The sequence below is a fragment of the Equus quagga genome, chromosome 12, assembly GCF_021613505.1.
Source record: "Equus quagga isolate Etosha38 chromosome 12, UCLA_HA_Equagga_1.0, whole genome shotgun sequence".
NCBI classification, from domain to species: Eukaryota; Metazoa; Chordata; class Mammalia; order Perissodactyla; family Equidae; genus Equus; species Equus quagga.
The window spans coordinates 36,251,462-36,268,603 of record NC_060278.1 but is presented as its reverse complement, the minus strand read 5'-3'; the positions used below and the strand labels follow the sequence as shown (position 1 = coordinate 36,268,603).

The 17,142-nt window shown below is 40.3% G+C and overlaps 1 protein-coding gene across 1 annotated transcript in view; it reads right to left on the bottom strand.

The window, feature by feature from the left end:
• Positions 1–542, bottom strand: part of GREM2 (gremlin 2, DAN family BMP antagonist) — a 101,749-nt gene extending 101,207 nt beyond the window's left edge. The window contains exon 1 of the mRNA XM_046680069.1: positions 347–542. The gene's annotated coding sequence lies outside the window, so the exon portion shown is untranslated. The remainder of the gene's footprint in view (positions 1–346) is intronic.
• Between the last annotated feature and the right edge of the window lie 16,600 nt (positions 543–17,142).

The window sequence follows — 17,142 nt, the reverse complement described above, 5'->3', positions numbered from 1 at the left end:
TGACTGACTTGCTATACATCATAATTATAATAAAGATCGCCAAGACATACAAATGGGCTGCATGACAGCATGCAGGTATTGAAGCTATTTTAAAAAAGAGCTCACGGTCAAGTTTGAAGGTCCTTGCTTTACACCCACGGATAACTGAATAGGTGAATAAACCTTGTGGCCCCCGAGACGCAGCTAACAGCTTTAATTATCACCGGTGAATCAGGCGAGAGGTTCGTTCAGTGCTTTCTATTCTGACCGGCAAGGGAACAAACAATGTCAATTACTTTTAAGTGCCTTGTGAAGATAGAAATCAGAAACCGTGTCTGTGTCCGATTACTCGTGACAAGCTGCATACCTGCAATGACGTGATGGAAGCCTCCTCCTCGGGTCCCTTCTCTCTTTCTCTGCGTTATAGAGTCCACTGCGGGGTTTAAGTTTGGTCTCCCGCTGCCGCGCTCAGCTGGACCGCAGCCGGCCGCCAGAAGACGCCCATAAGCAGCGCGGGCCGAGTGTGCAGCCCGGGCTGGCAGCCCTGCAGATGTGGAAGGAGCCCGAGGCTTAGCTCTGACTCCTCTCGGCGCTGCATGGGGATATTATCACAGTCTGGGATTTCTATTGGCTCTGAACACCAAACAAATCACACCAGCCACCCCCCTTCTCGCTTTCACTCAGCGCTTGTTTCTCATCTAAGCCACAAACATTGCAGCCACACACACTTCAGTCGCTTGCAATGTTTCTCTTTTCCTCCTTCCAGTCTGTGGATTTACAACCTTGTGGTCAGCTGTAACATTTTTTTTAGCAGACTTCCAATCCAAACCTTCTTGTTTATGTAGAGAAATTCTCCATCCCCTAAATCCGCAAAAACCACTCATTCCCCTCAGATCTTCTTCCTCCTTTTGTTGATGGGTTTGCAATGTGAAGAATGTACAAAGCCTGTGTGTGATACATCCGCATGCACACACACACACGCACACGCTCACACACCCCCAGGCTCCTTTTGTTTTGCATAACTGAGGCCTCTGAAATTAAAAGCAAGCTGAGCCTAATAAACTAAGTGAGAGCTCAAGTAATAAAATCTTGAATGAATTCAATGGAAAACACTCATTGAGTTGTTTTCTGTTCCAAATAGCGCTTTGGTCATTATTATCCCTATTTTTGTTTATTGAATGCAGAGGTTTCTAATGCAAATCAGACTCTTCTGCATCCAGAGAATTTGGGACTATGACGCAGACCACTCCTCGCGCTGCGTGGGCTCGGTGAGTTCTGTCAGAAGGCTCTCACGACGCCTGCGCGCTTCCTCTTATTATTATTTTTTGGTTTTTTCTCCACTGACAGTCTCAAGACCGAGTCTCCTTTAAGGTGATTCGCTAGCCAAAGAAGACCCGTCAGACTCTGCTGATAAAGTTTCCCGGATTAAAAATTTTAATCTGCGTATATCAATAGAGATAAATCTTTGTCCCCTCAGTAGAGAAAGAGCCCAAGAAAAATCTTCTGGGATCTTACAAACTTGGATGGAAAAATTAGGAATAAAATAAAGTTTCCCTGTGTTTTATAAAACAGACCTGGCCTTAGTCTTTCCCCCAAAATCATTTTCACTGGTGCTGATGGAAATTTTAATGACAGTTATTCTTGACAAGAAGCCATTGCTTCTGAAATCACTGAGCTCTATTTTGATTTTTGACTTAATTTTTTCTAATGCTATCCCTTTGTATACTATTTGGTATTTGATATTCTGGTTCCAGCCCAGATCATAACATATCTTTTTGCAAAATCACAGGCAACAATAGTTAGTTCTTGAAATTTATTATCACCAAGTAGACTACCTGCTTGCTTTTCCTATTTGGGCCCATTCCAGGAATTCTGAAATGAAGCCTTATTTTCAGAATGGGTCAACCTGAAATCAGCTGAAATTGACAAAATAAATACACAACAAAACCACATTTGGTTTTTGGTTTCTCCCAACCACAGCCCAACCTCAAATGGCATATCCGTATTACTTTCACAACTCCAATCCATTCCCTTTCCTGAGGTAGGGAGTTAAAAAAAAATAACACTATCATAAATCTTTGAATGTGTAGAGTGCATTTCCTTTAAAGGTCTCCACAGTCTCAGGAAGAAAAGAGTCGTGGGTAAGACTTCCCAGATTTTCCAGGTGGAGAAATAGAGTCGGAGAATGATAAAATGATTCGCTTTGGGTTCTGAAGGTAGACAGCTAGCAGAGCTGGAGATTGAGTGACCGCCCTCCTTCTTATCCTTTGGAGATTACTTTTCTATACAAATTGTTCAACTCAAAGGAAAGTGAAATGTTAACAGACAGATTGTGATTCCTGCCCGCCTTTGCACAGAAGCACCAACAGTTCAGGAAATCATCTGACCAGCTTGGTACCTAGTTATTTTACACATTTATTCTAGGATAGATCATGATATGTTCAGATAAGTTGCCAATAACTTGTCCTTTCTCAGAATTGTCCGTTTAGGGAAAAAAAGCGACTGATAAAGACAAACAGATTGTTATATTTTCTGCTTGTTATTTTTGAGGCTCATTATAGCTCTTTATATCACTGGAAAGACATTGTAACTAAAATCATGGATGACTGAAAGTTACAGATAAATGTTATACTTCATTTTAGGTAATAATTCAAGCCCTCTTTCCTTGTTAAGGAAGAGCAAGGCTGGATGATTAGGGAGATGACTCTTCTACCCAGTTAGTTGTGTGATTAGGAGAAAATAAATTGTTTGCATTTATTCTTCTACATTTATCCTTTTGATCATTTTGCTATTTTTAAAAGATTTTTTTTAAAGACATTTCTCAAATGCTGCAGTTCAGTTAGCCCTTTATAAATGACCTAGATGGTAGCAATTATTAAAACTCTCGCATCTCAGCATGCACAATAGTGGACTGCCAGGCAGATCAACGGCAGCACAATCCTATTTTATTTCCCACTCATTCAGCCACATCAGGATCGCCCTGTTTCGTTCAGTGTGGCACTTTCTACGAGAGACATTCACAAATTGGCGTGTATCCAGAGGCGTCGATAAGACAATGATTCTAGATATTATAATTTATAAGAGATGATGGAGAGAATTGGGCAATTTATCTTGGAGAAGGGACTTGGGATGAAGGGGATAACAATTTTCAAATAATAAATGTGGAAGAGGAAATACGTTTACTATTCATGTACGCTTTAAATGTATTGTCATTTTCACAAATATTTTCTTACTTGAATCTTCAAACAATCCTATGGGGAATATAGGGTAAATATTATTAGCCTAATTTCATAGATAAAGTTTGTATGGTAAGGTAATGCGATTCAGTTATGGTCATGGTACTAAAGGGTGGAAATAACTTGAAATGAATTTCAAGCCCAGCAATCTTCTGAGAAGAAGTTAAAGGAGGTGGACAAAATTCAGGATGGGGAAGGACTTCTCAAATTAGATTTCCTGGCAAATTGCTGATTTCCCAGTCACTGAGGTGGACAAGGAAAGGGCTCTGATCATCTAAAGAGATTATAAAAGCATTGCTGAAAAAGGTCACGCTGGATGATCCAGGGTTTATTTAGTTTGACAGCATCTTTGATTTTCTTATGGACTTTTGAAATATTATAAAAGAATTTGTAGTTTCATTGATGGATCTTCATGGTATGTTATTAAGTAAAAAAAGGTTATGATTGTGATCTAAGTCTATTTCTGGACTAAAGATGATTATAGATGGTTTTTAACCACTTTTGGACATGTTCAATGATGAATATGTATCATTTTTAATAAAAATCTTTTTAAAAATAGAAGAAAAACAAAAGAGGTTGCATTCTTTCTCTACTGTTTAAAGATATGCGATTTCCACAAAACTAGTATACTGAAGACTGATGACATTTCTAGTGTTATAGGCATCACATTCTTGATCTTTTTCTATATCTACTCATTTATTTTCTTTCCAAGCTAGGTTGGGTGCTGTTTTATTGCTGATATTTTTTCCCCAGTTATCTGTGTATTCATCTGAGTAACTTTCTTTTAACCTATCAATTTTTGGATAAATTCATAAATACTGGTTTAGTCCTTTTATAGCTGTAATCATTTTCCTTAGATTATCACATTTAATTTTTAAATTATTAAAAGGATTGTGATCCATGAAAACATAAAATTCTTCAATTTAAGTATGTATTCTCCCATCAGATGAAAGTCTTTGTTTTATAAAAAAACAGAAACTCTGTTTATTAATGCATACTTACCTCAAAATCTCCAAATGAAATATTTATTTATGATTCACTGATATATATGAATCTATACTCTTACTGTCCACAAATTTCTATTGTTTACATGTATGGAGTAGCATTTATCTTTCTTGTGTCACAATATTCCTGCCCCAAATGCATGATTTATTTATAAGAGTTTTATAGCAAAAAATATAGCCCTGACTGTGTTGCAGAATCAACTCCTTGGGCATGAGAGCACCATCTGTCATGTTTGTGTCACCCCAGTGGAGCAGAGAGCACAACCCACAGAGGAGCTTGGGAAATTAATAGGAAAGAGAATGACCACATATTCAGCTCAAGCCCTATATTTTCCCTTAAGACCCAGGGAGCAGGTGGCTGTGGGTTTTTTGATTCATTAGTTCATGCTTATTAGATGTCAGCAAGGCCTCTGCACTGTACTCTTCGTTCTGAGATATGAATGGGAAGAGGTGAAGAGGGCAGAATCAGAGCGAAGGGAAGACAGAACCACCTTTGACCTAATGTACTTAGGACATAGGATAGACAGTGAATATAAAAGATGGCTAAAATAGAATACAGCTGAGGTAGTAGCCAGGACAGTCCCATCATGGTGCCGGCCACTGCCACAGCTCCTGCCCCTGACCTCATAGACCAGCATAGGAAGCAGCCTTAGATAGTTCCATCGGTGGGCGTGGATGCATCATACTCACCTGCCCCTATGACTACAGATACCAGACTAGACTGGACTCAGAGGCAGCCAATCTGCCACCCATGCAGAGATAATGGTGGTTGGTGGTCAATCAGGTTTCCTTTTCTAAGGATCTTAAACTAGGGCGGTCTATCTATCATCTGTCTATGTACGTATGAATGTGTGTATGCATCAATCATCCATCTACCTACCTATCTATCTATCTGTCTATCTATCTAATCTATCCACCTACCTATCTATCTATCTGTCTATCTATCTAATCTATCTACCTACCTATCTATCTAGCTATCCTCATCTATCTACAGTTGGCAGTTGATAGCAATAGTATAAGCTTAAATAGTCAGAAAATCAAAGAAAAGAGAATATTTTAGTTATGGTCATGCTTAAAGTGGTCATCTCTGAAGTTCTAATGTAAGACAAGATGAGGTTCAGTTGTTCAATCTTTCTTAGCTTCCATGGGCTCCACTTATATTTCCATTGTTTCTGTGCTCCTTCCTACACTAAATATCCTGGTGCTTGGGGTAAGTTGTGTGAATTTCTCCTCCTTGGAAAGCAGTCTATGTGAAGAAAAGATCCCAGCGGAATACGGGAGCAGCTCCCATAATCTGAGAAGTTAGAAGATTAACTTCAGGCTAAGTTTTAGATGATGAACGTTATTGCGCTGTTATTTGGTGCGTGGACTTCAATGTCAACACTGGGTTTGAATCCTGAATCACTTACTGTTTGGGTATTTCTGCTTTTTTTGCTTGGGTTTCAGTTTTCCTATATATGTAAAATAGGGTTAAAAATACCTACAGTGTAGAGTTCCAGGAGGATTAAATTAGATTTTTCTTCAGAGGGTTTACCTAGTGCCTGGTCCACAGAAAATCCTTAATAAGATAAGGAGTCCAAGCTCAATAGAGCAGGCGAACCCAATGCTGTGGTTAGAGAGGCTCCGGAAGTTCATGAATCAGCCTTTGAATGAAGAGGGAGGAGTTGAAGCTGCTCAAGACAGACGGAGGAGTGTGCGCTCTGGGATTGCTTTCGGCACCCATGCTGGAGTCTACTGATTTGATTTTAGAAATAATCCCAAATCGTTCGGAGCCGTGCCTTATGGGGAGAGACTAAGCTGGCTCTTTCCATTTTCGAACAGATTAAGGCCATGTGTGACTATGACAAGTCTCTGGGCTCCGTAAGGGCAGGGATTGTGTCTCATTTGACTTTCTGCATCCAGTGCCTACCACTATGCCTGGTCCATTGCTCCACCCAGTAACGGGCAGTTGAATAACTTATTTTGTAAATGAATTTATGAAAAAATTAACTGACTGAATAGTTTGTTAATGGAAAGGTGATGTCCTTATGTAGATTGTAAACTGGCTTGGAGTATAATTCCAAACAAGGGATTCCAATCTGTTTTGTTTGATAGGAATACTGTTTAAATTAAGTGGTTGATGGTGGTTATTTGTATTATTGTTCAAAATATTCACTTCCTGGCCCTACAGGACCCATCCCGAAGAGAGGATTATATACTCCCCCTCTCTCCTGACCAAGGCTTGGCAATTTGTCTTACGCTGGCCATTAGAATATGTCCAAAAGTCACATGTGCACTTCCAAAACAAAGCTTTAAGAGCCTTGCACGGTCCAGCACTTCCTCTCTTTTCTCTTCCAGGAGACAAGCGAGGTCCTTGGGTCCCTGAATAAGGATGGCATGAAGCAGAGACACAGCTGCTCTGAGACAGACCTCAGGGTGAGAGAGAAACCTTAGTCATCATAAGCCACTGAGATGTTGTGGTCGTTTAGCGACTGTAGCATAACAGAACCCAAGCTGACTGATACTACACATTTCTCAGGTCACTTTTGACAGACCAGAACTCTTTTGCATAGATGAGATCCAGCACGTTGTTAGTAGACAAACATCTGCTGATCTTACTTACACTGGATATTATACTATTGTGAGTGCGATGTAATGAAATTCCCATCAAAAAAGAATGTTTCTGGTTCCATGCTCAGTCCTCTCTTCCAAGCTCCATTTTTCTTCACTCTAGTGCCATATTCTTTCTGGATCTAAGTTTCATATGCACCTGGGACTCACTTGGTGAATGTTGCTGAAGCTCATTTCCCATCGTGTGGCCATAGAGGACATTGGGTTGACAAGCTGGGAGGTGTGGAGCAGTGGAAGGAGCCGAGGATTGACCAAACATCCAGACCTATAGACCCTCTGGGTCTGTCTTGCTTCCCCCCTTTCCTTCTTTATTCGGGTTCTCCAAATAGTCTTATGCCCCCTAAGAGGGACAAGAGCAAATCGAGGCTCTAATTCTTACCAGCCTTAATAACTTATCAGCTTTCTTCCATAAGTCAGTTTCCACATCTGCGAAATGGGAATATTAATCTTTACCATCTAACTTTGTGTAAGAACAAGCTGTAATGTAAGCAAAACGCTGAGCAGTGGTACACACAGTTATGTATGCCTCCATAGTTTCCCACAGACAATTCCTTTTTTCTGAAATACTTCTCCACCTTGAAAATTTATGCCATTGCTTCTAGATCAGCCTGATGCCACCTTCTCCTTCACTTTTTGCTGTCCATAGTGGATCAGGCATTCTCCCTTTCTACAGTCCTCACTATAGAAAGTCTCTCTTTGTCTTGCTGTTCTCGGTAAACATATTCCCTTGCGCCCACTTGGTTGTAAGCTCCCTGGAAAACAGTGTTGGTACCACAATAGGAGATAGATTAGTTTCATAATTAAGACAAAGGATTCTGGAATCAGATGGCTCAGGTTCAAACCTCGCTCCATCAGTGCTTAACCTCTTTCAGTCCCAGTTTCCTCATCTGTAAAATTGGGATAGCAATGACTCTTCCTCTTGCAGATGTTTGAACAGGGCATTTTTGAATGACGCCCCTGTGGTACCTAGCAGAATTCTTTGTAGTGGATGTAAAACAAGCTTTCTTAAATGAACAAAAGGGTGCTAGTGCCATTGCAGTAAGGAACGCTGCTCCTCTCCATCTTCTAGTATATTCGGTTTAATAGACGTGTTGCCTGACTGCTGCAGAACGTCCGTTGATTGCATCTCAAAGCAGTTCCTGGAGAAGCAGGCAGAATTTAAATACTCTGAAGAGATTATTTCTACCAGCTGTGCTTATAAATAATAGGAGGTATTCATTTGTAATTAATTTCTGTTAAGAAGGGCAATATACAATGCTATTACTTCTTAAACTCTGGTCCAGGTTATTTGCAGAGGAGATGGGGTCACCCCTCTCCAGTTCAGAGCCAGAATGAAAATAGAACAGTCCTCACGCTGCTTCCGTTCCCCTCTGCACACGTTCCTGCACCTGGAAGGACCCGAAGCACACGCTCCTGATATATTGGGAAGGGAACAGAAGCACAGAACAGCATTTGACCCCCGTCTTGTATTCATGTGAATCTTAGGCTGCCCTACACGAACTTCTGAAAGTGACATATCTCCCTGCAGGATCAGTGACAGGAGGACAGCTGGCCAGCCTCAGAGCAAGCTCAGCCCCAGAAGGACTGCAGGGCTGTCCCAGGAGAAAAGCTAGGGTGAGGGCTCCTCCCCAGCTGGTGCCCTGCTAGGGACTTTCTCATCAAGAGTCATTACATAGACAGGGTCGTGGAGTCACAGATCTATGGGGAATGGGTAACAATCGGGTTATGTGAATTCAGAAATTCATGAATATAGAAAAAATGCATGTGGCTCACCATAAGAAAATATTGATTAAAATTCTGTATCCAAGTGTCAGCACGTTAGCAGTTAATAAAGGGAATGAAATTGATAGGTAACATTGATTTCTAACACAGGCAGCGGAATTAGACCCTGGGTGGGTGAAGAAATCAAAATGAATAGAAGCACTCTGTGTCCTTGCCACGAGCTCTTGAGTCAGAGTCCATTCTTTGCCTTCATATTATCAAGAAGATTCTTTAATTTGAGTTAATATTTATGTCTGGGTATATGTATGTGTGCATTGCAGTCACCCCTAGAGAGGCAGTAAGACAGAGCTCAGCTTAGTCTAAGACTCCAAGGCATTCATATAATTCCATTATGAGCCTGAGCACCTTGGTCCTCTGCTGTCTTCTTGAAGGGCCGCATTATTAAATAACTCCTCCCCGCATCTCCACTTGAATTGGGATAAATTAAGAGAAAGAACCAACATCTCTTAAGGGTCTATTGAACCTTACAACGCTCTAATTTAGATATCCTTTTTCTCATTTTTCAGGTAAAGAAATGGATGGTTCTTCCACCAGTAAATCAAGGATCTAGAATATGAATTAGAATCCTCTATATTCCAGAATTCATGCTTTCTATTTTACAATAAACATTTCCACATAAGCAAGGTAATGGATTCTTACTGTAAAGCACTTTACAGTGTGGAAATATACAGTTAAAAGAATGGATATCTTTCATAATCTCACCCTAACTTTTTAGTATTCTCTTTTCTTCCTGCTGCTTTTTTGCTTAATTGAGATCATACTATATATTAAATTTCCATATTGCTTTTTAATTTAATATTATATCTGAACATTTTAATGAAATCAGATTATTTGTAAATCGTTTAGGGGTTATATGACATTCTAGACTATAGATACATTTAATCAATTGTTCTTATTGTATATTTAAATTATTTTCAGAGAATTGCTATTATAAATAAATTTTTAAAAATTTCACTATGTAAAAATATCTGTATATCCTGGATATTTTACAAGGTGAATTATGAGAAGTGATCCTGGATTTTTGTACATTCAACTTTTAAAGAACATTAACTTTGTCTTGTTGACACCCTTAGCCACCTGCTACAAGCTAAATTTGGAATTTCATACATCAACTACTTCAAGCTTTTCAGTTCTGGCAGTATCTTCTTTAATTTAACACTTATTTATTTGTTTGTACACTTATTTATTGGTAATCAATACCCCTCAGAGAGAATTCTAATCAGAGCTGAGCTCAGTGAAAAAGCCCAGGTTATTCGTATAAATCGCCTTATAAGCCTGAGTACCTTGGTCCTCTCCCATCCTGAGGTTGCCCACTCTGCATCTTCTTTGCCCAGAAAGAAAATTCCAGCTATTTTCCAGCCCCCAGCACATTTCTGTTGAAACTTTCATTGTTTCTATGACAGGAAGTGTTTGCAAATAATTTAAATATTTTATACTACTTATCCTACTTATTTTTACAAAAGATGCATGGAAAATGAGAAAATGAATACTGATAGGGGAGATAGAAAATGGAAATTTTTAGATAGAGCCAAAGTGACAAATTTTTGCCCTCATTTTGTGACCTCACCATCCTTCAGTTATTTGACTGTGTATTCAATAATGAAAACAAAATTTAAGACGTATAAAATGTTGAAAATAAATTGTAAAAGATAGTGTCTAAAAAGGGAGGTGAAATTAAGGATATTGTGATGGTTTTAGAAATTTGGTGATAGAAACTCCCCCTGAGAACTATTTCTTAATATGTGGCCTGTGAACTTTCTGCGTCAGAATAACCCGGGGTACTTTACAAGAGTATCAATTCCTCCGTCTCCACCAGGACAGAGAGCTGGAACTAGAAGTGACATTTAAATGAATCCCTCAGGAGAATCTTGGCCACTTGAAAACTGGAGAACAATTGTCTTTGAAACTTATTTTTCTGCTGGTCAGCTTTCCCACGTTTGGCGTTCAAGTGGGTTTTCAGCAGCATGTGATAAATTCAAGGAATGTCTGTAGTACACAATACTGTTAGAGGTGCTTCATACACACCAGATTGCCTGAAAACTTCTTTCCGCACACTGTCATTCAATAATGTACGAGATGACCAGTTTCTTTTTAGCCGTGTCATTCACTGAAATAGTTTTTCTCATTTGTCCAAGTTGGAATTTGTTGTTTGTTTGTTATTGTTTGCTGTTTTTAACAGGAATGACAAGACAATGAAGTGGGCGTGTGTTCTAAATTATCGAAGTGTGTTACCAATTCATTTGCTTACAGTTGCCTCTACCATCCAAGAGACAGTAGGGTATGGTGGCCAAGTGTGAACGTGGGTGTGAGGTGAGACAGCCTGGGCTCAGAAGCACCCTCTGACGCCCACCAACGGGAAGACCCTGGGGAAAGCACCCCACTCGAGGTGCTGTTTTCACCAGCGTGGTAGGAGCCTTTTCTCTAGTGTGTTTTATAGCCATCTGAGTTTGCTGTTCTGTGAACTCTGCATTTGTATACACCCTATTCCTTTAACTTTTAAGATCTTGGTATTCTTCCTGAATCCATGCAGTAGCTCCTTACGTAGTAATGATATTCACTCTTTGCCAGGTTTATCATAAATGTTTTCCCAGTATATTGCCTCCCTGTACACTTACCTGCGCTGCTTTGGAAATATAGCATACAAGCTTTAAAGTGTATGTTGTCGATATATCAATATATTTCTCTGTTATTTCTTTCATTGTTTTGCAATTTGAAACCTATCTCCCATCCGGGCATGAAGTCAATTTTTGCCTATATTTTCTTCTATTTATTATTTGAGTTGTAAAATTTAGCACTTTAAGAGTAATTTATTAATATATAATAATTTTAAGTAACATTCAGGGGCTGGTCCGGTGGCGCAGCGGTTAAGTTCGCATGTTCTGCATCTCAGCGGCCTGGGGTTCGCCGGTTCGGATCCCGTGTGCGGACATGGCACTGCTTGGCACGCCATGCTGTGGTAGGCGTCCCACATATAAAGTAGAGGAAGATGGGCATGGATGTGAGCTCAGGGTCAGGCTTCCTCAGCAAAAAGAGAAGGATTGGCAGTAGTTAGCTCAGGGCTAATCTTCCTCAAAAAAAAAAAAAAAAGAGAAAAAAAAAGTAACATTCAGTACATTTAATTTAAGTGAAATGTATTTCTTTACACCATGTAAGACTGATGATACTGTTAGTGAATAACTAATAATTCTACCTCTGATTTATATTAGACTAGCTTTTTGTTTATATGTTGGATTATATATGTTTTGTACATAAATTACATTTTAGATCACTGATTTCCCTATCTCCCTGCTTTAATCAACCTGAACTAACAGAATGCTGGTCCCTGATCTTATTGGCTGTGGGGCTTTCACAGTAACACTGACGTTAGTCAACAGACTTGGTTATTTTCCTTCTGATTTTAGCGGTAATGAGTAGAAGTTCAGGTGTCTCCCCATTGAGTATAGAGTGGGCGATGGGTTTGATGTAGACGTTTGTTAATCGTGATAGTCGTTCTTCTGCGGTTAAGAGAGTATTTTGAAAACGCAGCCGGGGGCTCTCCTCTGTATACTCATTCTGCGTAAGCCAACATGCTTTCGAGCAGGGTTGTAACGGGAGGAAGACAGAAAGGATTTGTTCAATGCTCAGCCTTTGAGTTTCAAAACAGAACTTCAGTCTTCTAAACCGGGACACTTTGATTGTGGCAGGAGGCACTATTCACTACACTGGGACCACAGCTGTAAACCTGTACTGTCCTGCATAAACGGAGAGACTTAACAGTCATCCTAGCTGCAAACAGTAGAGTCGAATAACGCATGCAAACGTAAGAGGACGTCTTTACTGCTGAAGAAGAGGAAAAGTCTGAGAGCTAGGGAGAGAGGGCGGTCAGAGGAGAAGCAGTGGGGTTAGGAGTTGTTCGGTGTCTCTCAGAACGAATCCTGAGCAGACACCCCAACTCCCTTCCAGGCCCGAATCCTCTGATGAGTCCTCTGAATCCTCTAGGTCAGACCTTTTTTCTATATTTTATGCACTTTTGAAATGATTTTCTTTCTGCCACTCCTCTCTCCCATTTCAGTAGTTCTTAATCTTCTGGTAGGCCGTGGGCCACTTTCAGAGTCAATTAAATTGTACAGACCTGCACTGTCCAGTATAATAGCCACTAGCCACGCGCGGCTATAGGGAGCTTGAACCGTGGCTAGTCCAAATCTAGATGTGCTGTAAGTGTAAGATACACACCTGATTTCAAAGATTTCATAGGAAAAGAAGATGTAAAATATATCATTAGTCATATTTTATGTTGTTTAAGTGTTGAAATGATAATATTTTGGATATACTGGGTTAAATAAATTATTAAATTTTTTATTGAAATTAATTTCACTTCTTTCCTTTTTTTTTTTAATGTGGTTACCAGAAAATTTAAAATTACATATGTGGCTCACAGTACGTTTTTATTGGGCAGTGTCAGTATAGACACTTTCTTTGAAAAAATGCACGTAGTTACATGCATAATTTAAATCCATATTTAATTGTTGGTGTCCATGACCCTATTCAGGGTTGGTGGAATGCAGGTAGGAAAGCATAAATCCAGTCTGCTCTTCAGAATGCTCTCTGAGGGATCTTTCAAAAAACAAATATAAAAATGGCATGGCTGTGGCTTAAGGTATTGAATAGATCCCTCATTGCCTATAAGGTGAGGTATGAATTTCTGCAATATTATACTCAAGGCTCTTCTCAAAATGCCCCGATTTTGCTTTTCCGGCCCTCTTTCCACATCCTGACCAAACACATGCATGCTCTCTTCCAGCTCCTCCCAGCAATTTGAGCTCCTCACAAGCAGGCATGCACACGGCTTCTGCCCTTCCCTCATCCTCTTTCCTCAGCCTATGTATGCCATCCTTCCAATTCTTCCCCTGTCTAAATCCTCCTCATTCAACAAGACCCGTTCAAGTATCACTTCCTCTGTTAATCCTTTTCTGTCATCAAAGTTTGAGTTAGTTACTGCTCTTAGAGTCTAACCCATTGCAGGGTGCTCACCTCACTGTTATGTCAATTTACTTCATGTTTCACATATACATATACACACAAATGAGGGCATTACACACAGATGCGCATATCTGTCTTTCTTACTGCAATACGAACTCTTTGTAGGCCATGACCTTATATAGTCAATTTTTTCTTCTCCAGTGCCTTGCATATGGTAGGCACACCATGAAAGTTTGCCCAATGAATGAAAACAGAATTCTAGAGGAAGAATAGCACATTAGGCTCTGGATAAGTTCATAAACATCTAAACCATGTCAATAGAATTGTAGAAATAGAAAAGAGGAGAAATAAAGGAGATCTATCTCATGGTTTGGATAGAGGAAATAAGAGACACAGGGGACCAAAGAGCATTTTGAGTGCACATGATGGCAACGAATGGTGATGCTATTACTGGAAATGGTTGAGGCGGAGCAGGGAAAAGCTGGGTGCTGAGTTCAGCTGAGTCTCAGGTGACAGCAGGGCGTATATGAGGAGGTTCCAGCAGTTATAAAACATTTGACTCTGGAGCTGGGGTGACACTTGAAAACTCTCTAGTTAAAAGTTATAGATGAAGCCATGGGAGAAAATGTGATCAAGGGAGAGTACGTGTGGAGAAAAAGAGAATCAAGGCCAGAGTCTTGGGTGATAACACTTAAGATTTGGAAGTAAAAAGTGAACCCAACAAATGAGATAAAGACAAAGAAATCAGAGACAGAGAAAGGAGCTGGGAGAATGTTGTGCCAGAAAAAAATGAAACAACATAAAATATACCAAAAACTGGGAAGAGTAAGTGCTAAGATGATGATGAGGTCACGTGTGCTAAAGGCTACAGAAATCAAGATGATGAGGACAGAGAAGAATATGCTGGATTCTCTGAGTAAGATTTCACTGCATGGAACAGAAATTGTTTAGGTATGTCAAGCAGAATTTATTCCAGGGCATTATGTGCTTGTGAAATTGTTGAGGGGGAAAGAAGAGTGAACATGAAGGGCTGGACCATTGGTTTCAAATTCACATGACCCTAGTGGACATCCAGTGGTGAGCACCATTCTGCTCCTATTCCTGCTGTTGTCACCACACCCCTCCACCCACAGAGCTGGACTGGAACTGCTTGCACCGCATTTGTCCACTTCAGCAGGAAGATGGCAATCTGCCTCACCTCGGCCTTCTGAATCTTGCGACAGAGCATCTCACTGGCAGAACCTAAATCACGCCTAGAACTCTTACTGCAATGGAGTCTGGGCATTGTAGTTTTTATCGTTTCATCTCTTTGAGTACAGAGTTGGGGGGATGTAGAAGGGGGAAAAGAAGGGATACCAAACGCCAGTGGACCTTATCCAACATTTGGGATTAAGAGATGACGTTTGACCTTTGAGAGAGCATTTTCGTCAGGTGGTAAGATCCAGAAGCAGGTTGCATAGTTAAGAAATGAAGAATAAGGAGGGAGAGTCGTGGTGGAAGCAGACTGTCCTCTTGAGATGGTGGCGCTCTTTTCTTGTAGGTTCTAGAGGACCTCCTGTTGGCTGGGAGCACAGCCTCTGGACTCAGATCCTGGTGAAACCTCTCTCTAGTTCTGAGACTCTGAGCAAGTGCCACAAGCTCTTTGATTATCCGTTTTCTTATTTGTACCATAACAAAGTACCACAGAATGGGTGGCTTAAACAAAAGAATTTCATTTTCTCACAGTTCTGGAGGTTGGAAGCCCAAGACGAAAGTGTCAGCAGGGTTGGTTTCTCCCAAGGCCTTGCTCCTTGGCTTGGAGATGGCCATCGTTTTGCCGTGTCTTCATGTGATTTTTCCTGGGTCCTAATCTCTTCTTTTAAGAACACCAGTCAGACTGAATTAGGTCCCGCCCTAATGACCTTATTTGATCTTAATTACCTCTTTAAAGACCCTATCTTAAATAAAGTCATTTTCTGAGTTACTAGGGGTTAAGACTTCAACATATGAATTTTTTTTTTTTTTTTTGCAGGGGGAAGGGAGACACAATTTAGCCCATAGTAGATATATTTGACTGAAAAACTGTTTATATTATATTCTTTACGGAGGCAAGTTTTGAGTCATGTTAAAGGACTGAGTCAGAGAAAATGTCCTGTCAGAGGACGGCCTCAGAAACTCAGAGTCGAGAACGGGTTTGCTTGAGTTCGCACGGCTAATGAGTGGAAAGAATTCCACCAATTCTAACCCGATGTTCTTGTACGGTTGACCCACCTCTCTTCCTCAGCGCCTCTTTACGTCTTCTAAGCCTGAATGCCTCTTTATACACAAGCCCAATTCTTCCAGCTCCTGGTATTTGGATATTGGATTGAATCGTGCTGTTATTTCATTAGGGTAGAAAGGCAGACAAGTAGGTGGTTTTACAATAGAGATTGAATAATAAAAACACAAAAGGACGGGGCTGTCCCAAGAGGACAACTTGCTACTGTGTGCCTGCATCAAATCTCCACCAACTCCTTGTAAAGCCTGGGGCTGGAATCTTCCGGCCTGGGCCCCGCCACTGCTATTATGGGCGCCTGCACCGCACACGTGCCTGACTGATGTGGCGAGGGGGCCATATGTGGCTTATTAATCAACTCTCTCTGTCTTGCAGATTGCCTAGAAGATGCCAGGTCTCTCCAAGTACTCTGCTCAACTCTCCCTCATCAAGTCTCGAGTAGCTGTTAATACAGCCAGCTCTGTCCTGCTCCTTAATGACCGGGGTGAAAGATTCCAGTGGTGTAATATACTCATTCTGAACAGGTGACCTGTTCCAGTCAGGGATTACATTAAACGGTGTAACACTTCTCTCATCACTGTCTTCTGTGAGGCAGGAGAGTTCGGAGGTTAAGGGAATAGAATTGACTTAGATTCCTGGCTCTATCTGTCCCTTATTGGGTTTGTAACTTGGTGCCAATTGCCTAACCTTCTAACCCAATTTTCCTTGTCTGTAGAGAGGGGATAGCAGCAGTATCTTCCCTTAAAGGTTGTTGTGCGGATTAAGTGAGAAAATGCAGGAAACAATAGTCTGTTGTATATAATATGTACTCAATAAATATTAGCTATTATTAACATTATAGTCTTGGAGGAGGATGACAATAAATGTGAGGAAAAGAGCTGAGGAATAAGCTTTTGGCTCACATAAAGCAACTGGGGTTTGGGTCTTAAGTTTTCAACTTTATACGTTGCATGTAAAATTCTTTTTCAGATGTCTCATCGCTCTTTCATAGCTCATTCTTGTTATATAAATGTGTTTGATATTTCTTTCCCATTTTTGCCAATCGTTTTTGGTTGTTATGAAACAATTCTGGCATATGAAAAGCATGGAGAATAATACAATGAGTAAGCTTGTACCCACAACCCACGTGACCTCACACATTACAAAGCACCGTTAAAGCCCATTGTACATTTCTTTTTTTTTTTTTCATTTTTAGGGTCACATTGGTTTATTTGGATTTTTCTATATGTAATCCTCTAAACTTCTCTCTCTCTCTCTCACTTAATCTAAAATCTATAATCCTATATACCTTTGTTCCACCTTAAAATGACAATTCTAG